Below are 18,293 nucleotides of genomic sequence, written 5' to 3'. Positions count from 1 at the left end.
AGTGGATTGAACACCAGCATGTGAACCGGAAGGTTACTGGTTCAATTCCCAGTCGGGGCACATGCCTGGGTTGTGGGGCAGGTCCCCCATTGGGAACATGTGAGAGGGAACCAATCCATGTTTCTCTTGCTCATTGATGTTTGTCTCTTTCTCCCTCCCTTCGCCTCTCTCTGAAAATAAATAAATAAAATCATAAATATAATTTTAGGTTTACATACATTTGCTTCTTATTTGAAATGCTATAGAGAAGCTGTATCTTGAAGTTGTGTAATGAGTGTGTTTATTTTTGCCACTTTAGGAAGTTATAAAAGGATTTGTGTAACTGTAGAAAATTTTGTCGGGTCTTAAATTCTGCTAGTCTGTTAAAGTGCTTGTATGTGCCAGACAGTTCTAATTCATCCACCCTGTGCCTTTCTCTTTAAATTAGAAGTTAGTTACTTTGGTTCAAAATTTTAATTAACATGGATGGTTGAGATTTTATTTACTTATGTATTTATTTAATCCTCACCCGATAATATCGTTACTAATTTTAGAGAGAGAGGAAGGGGGGAGAAACATCAATGTGAGAGAGAAACATCAATCAGTCACCTCCCATATGCACCCCCAATGGGGATCAAACCTACAACCTAGGTATGTGTCCTGACTGGTAATCAAACCCACAACCTCTGATATATGGGATGATGCTCCAACTGGGCCACTCAGCCAGGACTTGAGATTCTTTAAGGAATAATAGCAATGACAGAGAATTACAACAATGTATGCTTTTGTTTTCCAAGCAAAAGTAATAGTTTTTTTTCTTCAAACAGCTATTTGGTTTCCAGACCCCTTTATACTCCTAAAAATTGATAACCTCAAGGAGATTTTGTGTATGAATGATAATGTGAGTTATAACTGTTGATATTTACCATATTAGAGATTAAAAATGAGAAAATTTTAAAATATTTATTGTTTCATTGGAAAGTAGCAATGGTAAGCACATTACATGTTAACATAAATAACTTATTTTGTAACAAAAAATTATTTTAAAACAAAAAAATCATAAAGAAAATAGGTTATTTCACATTTCTTCAAATCTCTTTGACTATGTGGACTAACAGAAGTAAGCTGGATCTTTGTATCTTCTCATTCAATCCATTGCATTATCACATATCATATAGCATCTGGAAACCTTGACTGTATACTCAGGAGAATATGAGAGTCCAAAGACAGATAATATCTTAGTACTATTATGAAAATCATTTTGACCCCACCAAAAATCTAAAGGGTTATGAGAGACTATAAAAAAGAAAACACTGAGGAAGTGAATTTTCTTTGTCTTGGTTTACAACATCTGAGTCTGAAAAGAAGCTATGAAATACAGGGATGGGTAAAATAGGTTTACAGTTGTGAGTACACAAATCACAGAGTTTATTCTTGCATTATTATTAATCATTGTATTATTTATTTGTATAACTGTAAACCTACATTTGCCCACTACTGTATATTAAAATGTTTACAGTACTATCTCAGTTTACATAGTCTTGCTTCCTTTATTTAGTAAGTAATGCTTCTACCTACAATAGAATGGTTATTCTTTACCTTATGTAATCTGCCTAGATAGCAGAGTTTCTTGTGTCTTACAAGAATAATTTTATTTGATTTGTTTCCTTTATTATGTCTATGATTATTTGAGTGAAAAAAACCCTTAGAACATAGGCTCTTAAGTTACAACAGCGTTAACATCTGTCCTTTTCAAATGCTCTATTTGTACTTTGAGTAAATAGGTATGGAAGTATTGTTTCTCAGTCATTCAGGTTCCTATCTAGTCAAGTACACAGATCTCCTCTGACAATTCTTAATTTTGCCTTCCCCAGATAAGTTCCTAAATTTAGAACTAAAAAAAATCATGATGTATTTTATACCTAAAACTCAAACTTTTATACATAAAACAACTAAGATTTTTCAGAGGGCCTTTGGAATCACAAAGATTTGCTCTGTCACCTTATAAGAACAGATATTGGAAATAATTAGGTTTGTTTAATGCATTACTATTGTGAAGTTGATTGGGAAGAGTTGTCAGATCAGAAGGGACACTCAGCCTTCTGTAAATAAATTTGGGGGTAAAATATTATTAATATGAGCATTTCAGTAATTGTATGCTTTATGGGAAGTCCCTAGCAATTCGTGATGCCCTATGTGTCCATAATTGTTTTACCTTCATAGGTAAACCTCATCAAAACTCTTATGAAATATTGGGTTGACCAAAAAGTCTGTTTAGTTTTATCCTCACAATGGCTATAGTAGTGTTTAGTTGTCTTCAACTTCATTTGAAACAATCTTTTAGATTGTATTGTGACAGCTGTCATATCAGAGTTCATTTAAAAAATTATCAAAGTCGGTGAATTTTTGTGCAGCCTTTTTAATATTGAAGATGGAAGAAAATACCCAACATAAAGGTATGTTATGCTTTATTATTTCAAAAAAGGTAAAAATGCAACTGAAACACACACACACAAGATGTGTGCAGTATATAGAGAAGGTGCTGTGACTGATGGAAAGTGTCAAAAGTGGTTTGCAAAGTTTCTTGGTACTATAAACAGTTTGGCCAAATATTTCATTGCTGTGGGCTTGTCTTATGCATTGAATGATATTTAGCAGCAACCCTGGCCTCTACCTGCTAGAAGCCAATAGCAGGATATAGCCGACATACTAAAAATATTCAAATCAGTAAACTTATTGGTGAAAATGAAAAAACTGTATCTTTTATTTTGTAGAAAAAAAACTAAATGGACTTTTTGGTCAACCCAGTAGTTATGCAGACAGGCATATCTCATTTTGTTGTGCTCCACAGGTGTTGCATTTTTTCACAAATGGAAGGCAAGACAATTCGTAACCAAAAGATGATAACCAGCTTTGTTGTGATACTTGCTGTATTATTGTGGTCTGAAATGAGGCCTACCATGTCTCTGATGTATGCCTGTGTACTGGACTCCAATACAGAATTTCACCCCTTTCTATTATGATAGAATTGGCATAACTTAAACACAGCCAATAAATTTCTTAAAGTTCTCATGTTACTCTAAGCTTACTTGAAGGTCCTACCATAAACTGCAAGACAGAGTTTTAATTTTCAACAAAGAAGAGCAATCTCAGAGTCTCATGAGAAAGATAAATACCATATGATCTAACCTTTAACTGGAACCTAATTAACAAAACAAGCAAGCAAAATATAACTGGAGACATTGAAGTTAAGAACAATCTGACAGTAACCAGAGGAGAGGTGAGAGGGAATAATGCAGAGAAAGGGAGGGAGTGTTTTCAGGAAATACTATAAAAGACACATGGACAAAACCAAGAGTGGGTAAAATCAGAAGAGGGAAGTGGGGATGGCTGGTGTCAGGGTGGGGGAGTGGGTGGGGTAAATGCAGACAGCTGTGCTTGAACAACAATTTTTTAAAGAAGAAAAAAGGCCTTCACCTGATTGCTACTTGAAAGAATATACTTTGGTGTTCAGGCACCTGAGTTAATATCACTTACATATCTTTCAGATGGTATCAGTGGACTAAGGCAATATTTCCAGGGGTTTTTTTTTAATCCAATGAAAGAGGCAGACTAATAGAGAATCAGATAACCAGGAGGATGGCCTTCCATAAGATACCCAGTAATCCTTTTATTCTTTTTTCTCCCCTTTCAAAATATTTTAGTTTTTCACATGAAACCAAGGATTTCTAACGTGCATTTTAGAAGAAATATACATATTGGCCCAGATAAATATGAAGCTATTTACTGCTGAGAAACTAAAGGAAATACGAAACATAAAATAGCATGAGTTAACTTTATGAAAAGAGTGGTTTCATCCTGTTTTTTTTATACCTGAAGGTCTGTTTCATTTTTTCAATATTCAGAAGGAAATTGTAATGAATGTATAATATTAATTTATTCATATCAATTTTATACTTTTTGTTTCTGCTGTTGCTATTTCTCTTGACTTCTCATAAATATAGGTAAATAATCCTTCAAGATTCAGCAGATGTGGAATTTCCCAAAGGAAGCCTTTCTCTGAGCCTCAAAAAGTATGCACATTATGTGCAAATACTACTCTTTGCCTAACTCTGTCATAATTCTTAATGTTTAAATAACCTATATACTTCTTTCCTCCTCTGCACTATAAAATCCTAAAAGGGGGAGACCATATCTAAGCCATCTGTGAATTCCCAGCCTTTAGTGCTGTCTCCGAAACCTAGCCAATACTCAACAAATGTTTATTGAACTAAAAAGAGTTAAATTATTAGGTACTGACTAAGCCCTGTGGGAAATAAAAAAAGAGAAAACATATTTTCTTTCCTATCCCAACAGTAGATTACTTGTTTTCCATAGGTTGATCAATGTTTTGTGGACTTTTAGAATTCAGAAACCATGAAATCCATTCTTTTTATTTTAGGAACAAGAAACAGAGGTTCGAGTAAGATTGTGATTTCCCCAGTCCCAAGATTATAATAACTAATAATAATAGCAGAGCTCTCCTATACTATGCTGAGCTATCCTTTAATGATGAGCCTACAATACTGACACCTGTGTCATAATATAAACCATTAAGAGCAATATAATTTTTTCCCTTGGCTGGTGTGGCTCAGTGGACTGAGCGCCAGCCTGCAGATCAAAGGGTCACCATTTCGATTCCCAGATGGCACATGCCTGGGTTGTGGGCCAGGTGCCCCTGGAGGGCACACAAGAGGCAACCACACATTGATGTTTCTCTCCTTCTCTTTCTCCCTCTATTACCCTCTCTCTAAATATAAATAAAATCTTTTAAAGAAAGAACAACATAATTTTAAATAATGATATACCAGAAATGATTCTTATTCTTTTTTTAAATATATTTTATTGATTATGCCATTACAGTTGTTCTATTCCCACCTTTATTCCCCCCTTTATTCCCCTCCACCCTGCACACCCCCTCCCCCACCATTGCCCCCATTTAGTTTATGACCATGTGTCTCAAGTTCTTTAGATTCTATATTTCCCATACTATTCTTGCCATCCCCCCTATCTATTTTCTACCTCCGTCTATGCTACTTATTTTCTGTACCTTCTCCCCCCTTCTCCTCCCACTCCCCAGTTGCTAACCCTCCATGTGATCTTCATTTCTATGGTTCTGCTCCTGATCTAGCCGTCCTCTTAGTTTGCTTTTGTTTTAGGTGTGGTTGTTAATAACTGTGAGTTTGCTGTCCTTTCACTGTTCATCTTTTTTATCTTCTTTTTCTTAGATAAGTCCCTTTAACATTTCATATAATAAGGGCTTGGTGATGACAAACTCCTTGAATTTGATCTTATCTGAGAAGCACTTTATCTGCCCTTCCATTCTAAATGAAAGCTTTGCTGGATAGAGCAGTCTTGGTTGTAGGTCTTTGGATTTCATGACTTGGAATACCTCTTTCCAGCCCCTTCTTGCCTGTAAGGTCTCTTTTGAGAAATCTGCTGAAAGTCTGATGGGAACTCCTTTGTAGGTGACTGTCCCCGTATCTCTTGCTGCTTCAAGAATTCTCTCCTTCATTTGAATCTTGGCTAATATAATGATGATGTGCCTCTAATTTGTGACTAAAATCAACCAGTTCTGTGAGGATCCTGATCACCAGTGTTTTGAACTATGCATCTGAAAGTTTGGCTATTTCTTCATCGCTTAGATTTATTGGCTCTGGGGCTCTGAGTTGTTCTTGAGCCATGTTTTGATCTGTTTGTGCCAGGTACATATGATGAGCAGAGCCTTAGGTGTTCACCAGGGCGGGGCCACCCAGGTCACTGGTTTGTGACACTGTATGTGGGGGCGGAGTCAGAGAGGGACAATGGCGGTCCCCTCTGCCACTTCCTGCCACTGGGGCCTGCATGGTCTCTCTCACCACTCACTCCCTCACTGGTCTATCTGCACGCGAATGTGTGACCATGGTCAGCCCTCAGTGGGTCCGCCCACTTCTCCACACCTGGGATCTGCCCACGGCTGCTGGTGTGCCTGGTTTGCGCTCCCTGGTCAGTCCAGTGGATCTTTCCTGCCCAACCCTGCTCTGCTGCTGGCTCTGCCTCTCTTACCAATTTGGCTGAAGGGTTCGTTGTTGTCAGACTTCTGTATAGTTCAATTTTCTGTGGTTTGGCTGCGTTTTTGTTGCTAAAACTTTGTTGTTTGTAAACTTGGTTGTGTGAGAAGGTGCAGTGCTTCCACCTACGCCTCCATCTTGGTGGAAGTCCTCTGATTCTTATTCTTTTATATACACAGTATAGAAGCCTTAAACCTAACTATTCTGTTTAGATTTATTTTTTAAATGTTTTTTAATTATCAGAAGTTTTTTATATCCTTTTTAATTTTTCAATTACAGTTCATATTCAGTACTACTTTGGATGTGAAACCATAGTGGATAGATAATTACATAAATTATGAAGTGATACTCCTCATAATTCTAGTATTCATACATAATGAATATGGCACCATACATAGTTATTACCGACTATATTTCCTATGCTGTACTTTATATCCCTGTGAATATTTTGTAACTACTAATGGGTACTTTTCAATTCCTTCACATTTTTCACCCAGCCCCACCCCAACCTCTTTCCTGCCTAGGAACCCTCAGTTTGTTCTTTGTATCTATGAGTCTGTTTCTGTTTTGTTTTGTTGGTTTATTATGTTCTTTAAATTTCTCATATAAGTGAAAGTCTATGGTATTGGGTTTGCCATAAAGTCTATATGGTTTTTTTCCATAAAATAAAAGACACCTTTTTCATTTTCATTAATAACTTTATTTATTGGGATATTTTTAGTATGTTGGCTATCTTCTGTGTTATTAATTGCTCTCAATTAATGTCTCGATTTTATCGTTATCAACTTCAACTGGTCTACCCAACTGTGCAGCATTGTCCAGTAAGAAATCTCCAGCACAAAACTTTGCAAACCACTTTTTACATGTTCCATCAGTTACAGCACCTTCACTGCAAAAATCTTTCTTTGCATTTCAGTTACTTTTTAACCTTTTTTGAGATAATAAAGCATAATGTACTGAAAATATTGCATATTTTCTTCCATCTTCAATATTAAAATGGCTACACAAAAATTCACCAATTTTGATGTTTTTTAATACAATCTAACAAAAGTGTTTCTAATGAAGTTGAAGACAACTAAGTGCTATTAGAGCCATCATGGAAAAAAAACAAATGAACTTTTGGCCAACCCAATATTTCTCTTTCTCTGTCTGATTTATTATACTTAGCATAATACCCATTAGATTCCATCGTGTTGTTGCAAATGGTAAAATCTCACTCTTTTTTATGGCCAACTAGTATTCCATTGTATATATGTACCACCAATTTTTTATCTACTGTCTATTGATGGGCACTTGAGTGGCTTCCATATATTGGCCATTGTAAATAATGCTGCAATAAGCATATGGATGCATATATCTTTTTAAATTAGTGTTTCAGATTTCTTCAGATATATATCCAGTAGTGGAATTGCTGGGTCATAGGCACTCCATTTTTAATTTTTTCAGTAAACTATACTGTTTTCCGGAGTGGCTGCATCAGTCTGCATTCCCACCAACAGAGTGTAAAGGTTCCAGATTCTCTGCATACTTGCCAGTACTTGCTGTTTGTTGGTTATTTGATTATAGCCATTCTGACAGGTGTGAGGTGATATCTCATTATACTTCCTTTAAAAGATTTTATTTATTTATTTATTGATTGATTGATTGATTGATTTAGAGAGGAAGGGGGTAGAAAAGAAGAGAAACATCACTGTGAGAGAGAAACTTTGACTCTTTGCCTTTTATAAATGCCCAACTGGTGACCAAACGCACAACACAGGCATGTGCCCTTACTGGGAATCAAACAATGCCCAACCAATTGAGCCATATGGATCAGGGCTCACTGTGGTTTTATTTGGCTTCTCTGTGATGATTAATGATGTTGAGCATATTTTCATATGTCCGTTGGTCATCTGTGTCCTCTGGAGAAATGTCTAGGTCCTCTGCTCATTTTTTAAATTGGATTATTTGGGTTTTTTTGGTGTTGAGCTTTTTAAAAAATAAATTTTGGATATTAACCCTTTATCAGATGTATCATTAGCAAATAATACATTTTCTCTTATTCAGTAGGTTGTCTTCATTTTGTTGATGATTTTCTTTGGAGTAAAAAAATCTTTTTAGTTCAAAGAAGCTGGGCAGGTGGGCAGGCACTTTAAAGGGTGGGCTACAGCAGGGCAGGGGAACAGTTGTCCCTGGTGTGCCACCACAGCAGCCTGATGCACATGGCCCACATGGCTCCCCCTTGGCCTTGATGATCCATGGCTTCCAGAGCAGCCACAGGACTCCTACTTCAATCTGGAAGCTGAGGATGCTTAAAACCAACATCATGAAGTCAGTGGAGGTATAGAAGTTAGCTAATAAATTTCATATACCATCTCTCCCCAAAATGTTTAGAGACAACATTTTAAGAACCCAGCATGGTTCTACCTTTGGGATTCCCAAAGATGTTCTAAGCTGTGTAAAAAAATACCCCCAAAATGCTTGAAGTAGTCTGTGCAGAAGAGTGGCAGGAAATCAGGACAAAGGGTAAACACAGCAAGGACATTATTAAACCATACGATTAGACCTATATAACAGGTTATAAAGGAACATTATTTGGAGAATCGCTTAAGTTAAAGATTGGACCTACAGCAAGTCATGTATTAGATACAGAGAAATTAAAAGCCAGAGAACAGATTAAGTTTTTTGATAAAATTCTCTTATTTGAGGATAAACTTCATGATCTTGGAGTTTCAAGCATAAGTGTGAAAATTAGACTAATGTCTTCCAGATTTTTCCTGCTGTTGCAGTTTTGGGATTTTTTTTTTTTTGAGAATTGATGCAGTGCTTATCAGAATAAATAATAGAAGACTTTACCACGAGGCTGACAAGACCTACACATTATGGGAATATATGTCATAAGAGAGCAAAAGTGCTAATTTAATGCATATTTCACCTTCCCTCTTCACAGAACCTAATGAAGTATCACAGTATTCACCAATCAAGGAAGCAGTTTGTAAGAAACTAATATTTCCAGAAAGAATTGATCATAACCTTACAGACTCACAAGAAAACGCATCTCTGGAATAGAATGTGATGTACCATATACTCACCATGGAATCTGATGGAGATATTGGCAATGTGGACAGGGGTATTTTTATTATGAGAGTTATTCTGCACCTCATCTATGTGCAGATTTTCTGTGGCTTTAAAGGAAAAAAATGAAATATTATTTCAGGAAGGTCCCCCAAAGAGATATTTTAATTTGATATAGCTCCATTTGTTCATTTTTTTCTTTTGTTGCCCAAGGGGGTAAATCAGAAAAATATTACTAAGAGCAATGTCAAAGACATTATTGCCTATATTTTCTTCTAGGTGTTTTCTGGTTTTAGGTCTAACATTTCAGTTTTTAAACCATTTGAGATTATTCTTTTATATGGAATAAACAGTGGTCTGGTTTTAATTTTTTTCATAACTGTCTAAATTTCCCCAACACCATTGATTGAATAGATTGTTTTTACCCCATTGTATATTATTGCCTCCTTTGTCATAGATTATCTGACCATAAAGGCATGCATTTATTTCTGGGCTCTTTATTCAGTCCATTGATCTGTGTCTATTTTTATGCCAGCACCATACTGTTTTGATTACCGTGACCTTGTAGCATAGTTTGCTATCAGGTAATGTGATACCTTCAACATTGTTCTTCTTTCTCAAGATTACTGTGGCTAGTCGAGGTCTTTTGTTGTTACATATAGACTTTAGGATTATTTATTCTAATTCAGTGAAAATACCACTGGTATTTTAATAGGCATTTGAATCTGTATATTGCTTTACATAGCATGAATTTTTTAGCAATGTTAGTTTTTCATATCCATGGACAGGGTATATGCCTATATTTATTTGTATATTTTTTAATTTCTTTCCTCAATTCCTTATAATTATTCAAATACAAACTTTTTACTGCTTTGGTTAAATTTATTCCTGAATATTTTTAATGCAATTGTTAAAGGGATTGTTTTATTTTATTTATTTTTATTTTCAGTAAGTACACCCATATCCTCCAGCATTCCTCCCTCTTAGTTCATGTCCATGGGCTGTACATATAAGTTCTTTGGCTTCTCTGTTTCCTATACTATTCTTAACTTCCCCCTGTCTATTTTGTACCTACAATTTATGCTTCTTATTTCTGTACCTTTTCCCCCATTCTCCCCCCTCCTCATCCCCATTGATAATCTTCCCTGTGATCTCCATTTCTGTGATTCTGTTCCTGCTCTAGTTGTTTGCTTAGTTTTTCTTTCTTTAGATTCAGTGGTTGATAGTTGTGAATTTGTTGTCATCTTACTGTTCATAGTTTCGATCTTTTTTTTCTCAGGTAAGTCCCTTTAACATTTCATGTAATAAGGGCTTGATGATAATGAACTCCTTTAACTTGACATTATCTGGGAAGCACTGTATCCACCCTTCCATTCTAAATTATGGCTTTGCTGGATAGAGTCATTTTGGATGTAGGTCCTTGCCTTTCATGACTTGGAATACTTCTTTCCAGCCCCTTCTTGCCTGTAAAGTTTTTTTTGAGGAATCATCTGACAGTCTTATGGGAACTCCTTTGTAGTTTTCTCTTGCTGCTTTTAAGATTCTCTCCTGCCCTGATTAGTGTAGCTCAGTGGATTAAGCACGGGCCTGTGAAGCAAAGGGTCACCAGTTCAGTTTCCAGTCAGGGCACATGCCTGGGTTGCAAGCGAGGTCCCCAGTGGGGGACACATGAGAGGCAAGCACACATTGATGTTTCTCTACCACTCTTTCTCCTTCCCTTCCCCTCTCTCTAAAAATAAATAAATAAAATATTTTTTAAAAAGATTCTCTCCTTATCTTTAATATTGAGTAACTTAATTATGATTTGCCTTTATGTGTTCCTCTTTGGGTCCAACTTGTTTGGTACTCTCTGAGCTTCCTGGACTTGTATGCCTATTTCCTTCACAAGATTGGGGAAGTTTTGTTTTGTTATTTTTTCAAATAAGTTCTCAATTTCTTGCTCTTCCTGTTCTCTTTCTGGAACTCCTATGATTTGGATATTGGAATGTTTAAAGTTGTCCCTGAAGTTCCTAAGCCTCTCCTCATTTTTTTGAATTCTCATTTCTTCTTTCTGTTTCAGTTGAATGTTTATTCCTACCTTTGGTTTCAAATCATTGATTTGAATCCCAGTTTCCTTCCCTTCACTGTTGGTTTCTTATATTTTTCTTTTTAAAAAAGATTTTTATTTATTTTTAAACAGAGGGGAGGGGAGGGAGAAAGAGAGGGAGAGAAACATCAACGTGTGGTTGCCTCTCACGTGCCCCCTACTGGGGACCTGGCCCACAACCCAGACATGTGCCCTGACTAGAAATTGAAGCAGCAATGCTTTGGTTCCCAGGTGGGCACTTAATCCACTGATTCACACCAGACAGGGCTTCTTACATGTACTTTCCAACAATCCTCTTTTACCCCTCCCTTCATCCTATAGCTAAATTTATCACCACCAGCCTTAGCTTTTAGCTTTCTCCAATTTAAGTTAACTTAGTGTTCACCTCATCCATTGCTTTCCAACTGCCAAAATTTTTCTACTTCAGTTGTCTGCAGTTGTCTCTTCTTGTTACCAGACAGACACCTACCAAGAACAGGTCTGCCTCAGACCAGCCTGTAGTTTGTGGGCTCTTGACTTCATGTAGGAAAAATTTTACAACATGAGTCCAGGTGATTTTGAGAATGCATTTATTAAGGCTAGGGACAGTGAAACAAAGGAAGGACTTAGGGTAGAAGAAATAACAACAGAAAGCCTAGCCAGAGCTGCATTGGCTCCCTATAAAACTTTTAGGAAAACAGTGAGCCAAGGTGGGGCTGCTGTTAGCTCACCTAGAAGTCAGAGAAAGGGGGCCCAGGAGACAAGATTGGGGGTAAGGCCAGTAGTGTGCAGTGTAAGCACGCTAGTGCCCTGGTTGCAAGTCTCCTTGGAAACCTTAGAATTTAGGAAGTTAAAAGTTCACATCTGGGAAGGGTCATGGGCATGCTCTACTGTGAGCCTGCACTGTGTCTTTGTTCTGAGGACTTTTCATCTTCTTTTTGTGTGTGAGATTTTGGGGGGTTTAGCAGAACATTCCTTAGTTTTCTAGTTACAGTTTTGATATACTGATGTGTCAAAATAACTGCATGGGGGTTTGGGGATATTCTTTGGTCTGCTATGTTGTTTTACTTTTATCTCAGGTCTGTCCAGATTTTAATGGGATTTTTATTATTTGTTTCCTTGACTTCATTTGCCCTTGGTACAGATGACATTATTCAGGTCTTTGTTCTTTATTTCTCTGGCCAGGGAGATTTAAGCTATGTGTTCTTTGGCTAGGGAGGAGAGGTACAAACCATTCATTCTCAAGTGTGCTTGGTTAGAGGAGAGAAGGTCTTGCAATTCACCAGCTGGCAGCAAGTGGCTCAAACAGTTTGGCCTTGTTTGATTTTCAAGTCTCAGTTTCCCCATTCCACCTGCCTAGGAATTGTACTAGCTTCTTACTATCCTGCCTCACTCTCCTATTTCCATTTTACTTCTCTATTTATGCCTTTTAAAAAATCTGCTGTCATTTTAGTGGATCTTCAGGAGGCAGCAGTGATAAATGCATGTGTCTAATCTGCCTTGTTTAACTGAAAGTCTTATAACACACTCCATATTGGGAAATAATGCAGTCCAAAGCTAATAACACTAAAAGTGAGAAAATAAGCATACTTTGCAGCAAGAAAGTAAAAATCTATCTCAGGTAAACATATTAATAATCGTATAATATGTAAGCCATAAATACGATCATTCCTATACCATGGCAAAGGAAAAGGTCTGTTGCTACAAAAAATTGACATATAAATTTTCAAATACTTAAAATTATAGCTACTTTAGGTTGATATATAAACATAAGATGTATGGGCTTATCTAGTGTCTTTTGGATATAGAATGCATTTTTATGAAAAATGCCTGTAGATATTAATTGCCTTCATTAAGGAACCTTAAAGAAGTGTGCCATTCAGTGACAAGTTGGAAAGGTTCCTGACTGGAAGGATGGAGCAGGGAGTTTAATGTTGTAGATTTTGTGAAATGGGTAGATTCAATATACTATTTTGTAAAAATGATTCAGACAGACCTTAAATATTTTTCAAAAGACTCTGTATACTCCTCCTCTATTCCAGCCCTGCACAACACACCCTGCCTATATGTAAATTTGGGAAAAGAGGTTAAAGTAAGGCCAAAATGGGGTCGCACACCTCAATAATAATTGCTAACAATTATTAGCCTTTACTGAGTGTTTGCTATGCATCAGTAACTATGAAAAACACTTTTCAGGATTTATTTCATAGTAAGTGGTTAGTGATTATTTGACAAATTTAAACAGTGAAAAAAGAAGGGCAAATGAGTAAGGAGGAGGGAAGGGGAAAATACCACCAAAGATTCATAATGTTCTTATTTCCTTCCCTCTCCCATACCTACCCTTCTAAAGTACTGCTGTTCTAGATATACAGGGTTTGGCAGAAGTTAAGGCCTGCTTAAGTATAGTTGGTATGGTAAAAATATGGCTACAATAATGTATAGTTTTAATTTGAACATTTCACCTAAAATCTCATATGATGTGCTTATGTGTGATATTTTTATGATACAGAATTACATGCCTATGATTTTATAATAAAATTAATTTTGTAGTTAACATTTCAAATATATGTATTTCTTTGTATATAATTCATACATGCTAACCTCTGACAACAGCTGCAAAACATCATTAAGACCAGTTTAACCTAGGTGCCCGTCAGTAAATAAATGGATCAAAACATTATGGTACATATACACAATGGAATTCTATGCAGCAGAAAAAAAGAAGGAGCTACTACCTTTTGCAACAACATGGATGGAACTGGAAAGCATTATGCTGAGTGAAATAAGTCAGGTGTTGAAAGACAAATACCGTATGATCTCACCTTTAACAGGAAGCTAAACAACAAAACAAACAAGCTAGCAAAATAAAAACAAAGACACTGAAATAGAGAACAAGGGGACAGTGACCAGAGGGGAGAGAGGAGGGGAGGAGAATTTCAGGGGAAAAAGGGGAAGGATATACAGGAACTAGTATAAAGGACACATGGACAACAACTAAGGGGGGTGGAAATGGGAGGGAAGTGGGGAGCACTGGGGGGGGGTGGGATGGGAGTAAAAAACAGAAAACTGTACCTGAACAATAATTAAATAAATTTTAAAAGAAAGAAACAGTTCAAGTGCAGCAAGTCTAGAAAAAGCTGCCAGCCATGGCACATTAGGGAAAAAACTTACTGGCTTGAAAGAGATATATGCATATGTGTTTCTTTTAATGGAGTATATATAACTCGTTGATTATTTATTAGATTCCATTTAGCCAAGGGCACTAGGTATATATTTCACTTAATTTTTACAATAGTCCTATCAGGTCAATATTATTTTTATCACCATTTTACAGATGAAGAAACCAAGGCTCAGAGAAACTAAGAAATTTGTCCAGTGGTACATAGTTGGTGAATGATGGAGTCAGGAGTTGAACCTAGTCTGTTTAACCACTAGTCTGCACTCTTAACCATTTGACTCTTCCATTTTTCTTGTGGAACATATTAGTGGAGATGTCTAGGATATATTTAGCTCCCTGAGACTCTAGAGTTCAAGAGTTCACTCCCCCTCTTTTCCCCTAGACACATTCATTATTTTTGCCTTTCTCTCTCCTAAGCTCCAAGTACCCTTCTTTTGCTTCTATAACTTGTTTCATGAGCCAATATAGCCCATCTGGCCAACTCTACTACCTTTGCAGCCTTCTAAATAAAATTTGTCTTATAATTTGGAAAAAAAAAGAAAAGGGGTTAGGCTAGAAATATAGATTTTGTAGTCATCAGTGTGTGTTACATATCCTCAGGTATAAGGAGACCTCAAAAAGAAGATATTAACAAAATTTTCTTGTCAATTTGATTATACAACTTTTAGGGATATAGATGAATAAATCAAATATATGCAAATGGCATTTAAATTTTCAACTTAATAAAAAAAAAACTAAAGCTATATTATATAAATATATTAATTAAGCTGTAGTGCTTTTTTCCCCTCATATTTCTTAAAATAAGTTTAGTACTTTACATGCATTTTCAACATTGGTATCTGCATCATCACCAGAGTCTATTCTGGTCATCTCACTGTTTTTCAGAGCTCATTGTTCTCACTTCTGCATACAAAACTATTTGCACCATCTTACTATCAAGGAAAGTTTATCCCAAGTCATAAATACCCATTCACATATCACATTTGCAGTTGTGATGTGGTATCCCTCAGGGTAGTCACTACATTTGTATTAATATTTATATTAAATTTATATTGATATTTTTATGCATTTGTTTCCTGATTAACTTTTAGACTAGCTTTGATGTAGGTTACTTTATGCAGACATGGTAGCATTGATTAAAATTTTCAGAGCATGTGAACCAGAGGATCGCAGTTCAATTCCCAGTCAGGGCACATGCCTGAGTTGCAGGCCAGTTCCCAGCAGGGGACACATGAGAGGCAACCATACATTGATATTTCTCTCCCTTTCTCCTTCCCTTCCTCTCTAAAGATAAATAAAGTCTTTAAAAAAAATCTTCAGAGCAGGAAAGTAGATAGGGCTCCGGGGTTTTGTCTTGTTTTGTTTTGTTTCTTTTTCAGAAAAAGAGGTATAGATTAACATGATGACTATACAAAGGCAGCAAAGTGTAGGGAGCCATTCAGAGTGGTGTGGGAATGTAGCTTAGTCCCCACTCAGAAAGGCCAGTGGGAAGCAAGATCTGGCACACAGGAGCCAGACCCATGGAGAGGTTTTCCTGTGGAGAATCAGGCCTACATTATACCTACACTGCTATGAGACTTGCTTTTGCTAAAACTCCCTCACCCTGGATTGAAGCAGAAACTGCTTACTGCATATCTATCTCTAAAGTAACTTCCTGAAGTCTGTGCTAATTCTCCCAAGTATGGAGTGTTACCAGTTCAACCACTTTTCCCCTAGATCGGTAACATCCTTATTTTTGAAGTAATTAGAAACATTCTTTCCTTTGTTACCTGTAAAAGGTAATCACCTACAGCAAACCTGTGCATAGTAAATGAGGACCATCCTCAATGCAATGTACCCAGAAAAGCAATAAAAGCCTGTCCAAGCAGGGGTCGGGGCCCTCTCTCTCACTTAGAGAGCAACCATGCCATCCCTTTTTCTCCACAGGAATTTTGTCATCCAGATGAATTTGTCTCTCACGACCACAACACAGATCCTGCCAGCCAGGGTCCCCATCAGCAAAGTACATACTTTTCTAAAAGAAACTTCTCATATTTAACTGAGATGTATTAAAAAATGTACTGTTTGGTAAGTGCTTTCATCCCTACAACATCCAAGTACCATCTCCACAGTGTCGTTTTCCCCATTTAAATTTTTAATTTTTTAAAATATTTTATTTATTTTTAGAGAGAGGGGAAGGGAGCGAGACAAGGGAAGAAACATCAATGTGTGGTTGCCTCTCACATACCCCCCATGGGGACCTGGTCCAAAACCCAGACATATGCCCTGACTGGGAATTGAACTGGTGACCCTTTGATCTGTGGGCCAGCACTCAGTCCACTGAGCCACACCAGCCAGAGCCACATTTTTTTTATAGCTCAGGAATTAGTGTCAGAAAACTGTTCAGTGAAGGAGAACAACTTAAAAACAGCAAAGATAGGGCTTTAATCCAGATCCAACTCCATGTTCTTTATTACCTATTCTCCTTCATGATTAACAAGTAATACAGGATATGGTTTTGAGATGGCCGCCTAATAATAACCATAAGGCAGAGTTCAGTTAACTGGTCTCTATGTAAAAATGGAATAAGTAACTGTGGGTTAATGCTACACTTTCTATCGACTGCCACATCTTCTAAGGAATAGAGTTCATATTTCAATACATGGGATATTTCTTTATATTTATAGAGTCCTATTAGGGAAAATAAGGAGAGAAGAGAAAAACTAGAAAAGGTGGGTAGTGAGATCTGAATCAACATGTGTTTTGTATTACAGTAGGTTAGAGATGGAGTCATTTATAGACCGGGCATGTATCTGACCCTGAATCCCCATTTTAAAGCTGTTAGGTAAAGAAATACATGGCACCAGAAGTCACTGTAATATTTAAAACAAAGCATATATGATGTCACAAGTCTTCTAGATATTTTTAATATTAATGTATCAAATTTTGTTTAGCAAGAATTTGCCAAATTAAAAAGTCACATTTATTACATTTTGAGTCCTCTTTTTTCTTGATTAGTTTAGCTAAAGTTTTGTGACTTCTGTTTGTATTTTCAAAAAAAACACACTTAGTTTCATTGATTTTTATATGGTCTTTCTAGTCTCTTATTTCATTTATTCCTGAAATAATAATCTTTGTTACCATACTTTTTTCCTTCTGCTAACTTGGGGCCTAGTTTGTTCTTTTCTCATTCCTTAAGGTGGAGAGTTATGTTGTTTATTTGAGATCTTTTTTCTTAATGTAGGTATTTATCACCATACACTCTTAGAACTGCTTTGCTGAATCTCATAAATTTTGGTATGATGCATTTTTGTTTTCATTTTTCTCAAGATATTTTCTGATTTCTTTTGATTTCTTCTCTGAACCATTGGTTGTTCAGGAATATGTTGTTTAATTTCCACATTTTTGTTAATTATTCAATTTGCCTCCTGTTATTGATTTCTAGTTTATACACCTTTGTGGTCAGACATGATAAATGATATGATTTCAATATTCTTAAATTTGTTAAGGCTTGCTTTGTGGCTTAACGTATGATCTTTTCTGAAGAATGTTCCATGTGCACTTAAAATGTGTATTCTAGTACTGTTGTATTAAGTCCATTGTTTCCATATTAATTTTCTATTAAGATCTATCCAATGTCAAGTGACATATGTAAGTCCTTTGCTGTTATTGTATTGCTGTCTATTTCTGAACTAACACCTTTATCACTATCTAGATACTACATTTTAGCTGACTTTACTGAAAGTCTATTTTATCTGATATGAGTATAACCGCTCCTGCTCTTGTTTGTTTATTGTTTGCATGGAATATCTTGTTTCCATCTCACATTTATCACCTTTTAAATCTGAAGGTTTAAAAAAAATTTGAAGCTTTAGTATTGTTACCAAACAGGAATTAGTGTACTGCTGCCCACTGCCACCCTCCCAGCAGAATTCCAGAAGAGAGGTTT

At 36.3% G+C, this 18,293-nt stretch overlaps 1 pseudogene; it reads left to right on the top strand.

The window, feature by feature from the left end:
- The first annotated feature begins 8,259 nt into the window (after nucleotides 1–8,259).
- On the top strand, nucleotides 8,260–9,170 carry LOC119047165 (TIP41-like protein; annotated as a pseudogene).
- The last annotated feature ends 9,123 nt before the right edge of the window (nucleotides 9,171–18,293 follow it).

This window comes from Artibeus jamaicensis, unplaced genomic scaffold (assembly GCF_021234435.1).
Source record: "Artibeus jamaicensis isolate MK-2021 breed Jamaican fruit bat unplaced genomic scaffold, CSHL_Jam_final scaffold_461, whole genome shotgun sequence".
In the NCBI taxonomy this organism is placed as follows: Eukaryota; Metazoa; Chordata; class Mammalia; order Chiroptera; family Phyllostomidae; genus Artibeus; species Artibeus jamaicensis.
The sequence above is the reverse complement of the archived record's forward strand: the minus strand, read 5'-3'. Positions and strand labels throughout refer to the sequence as shown.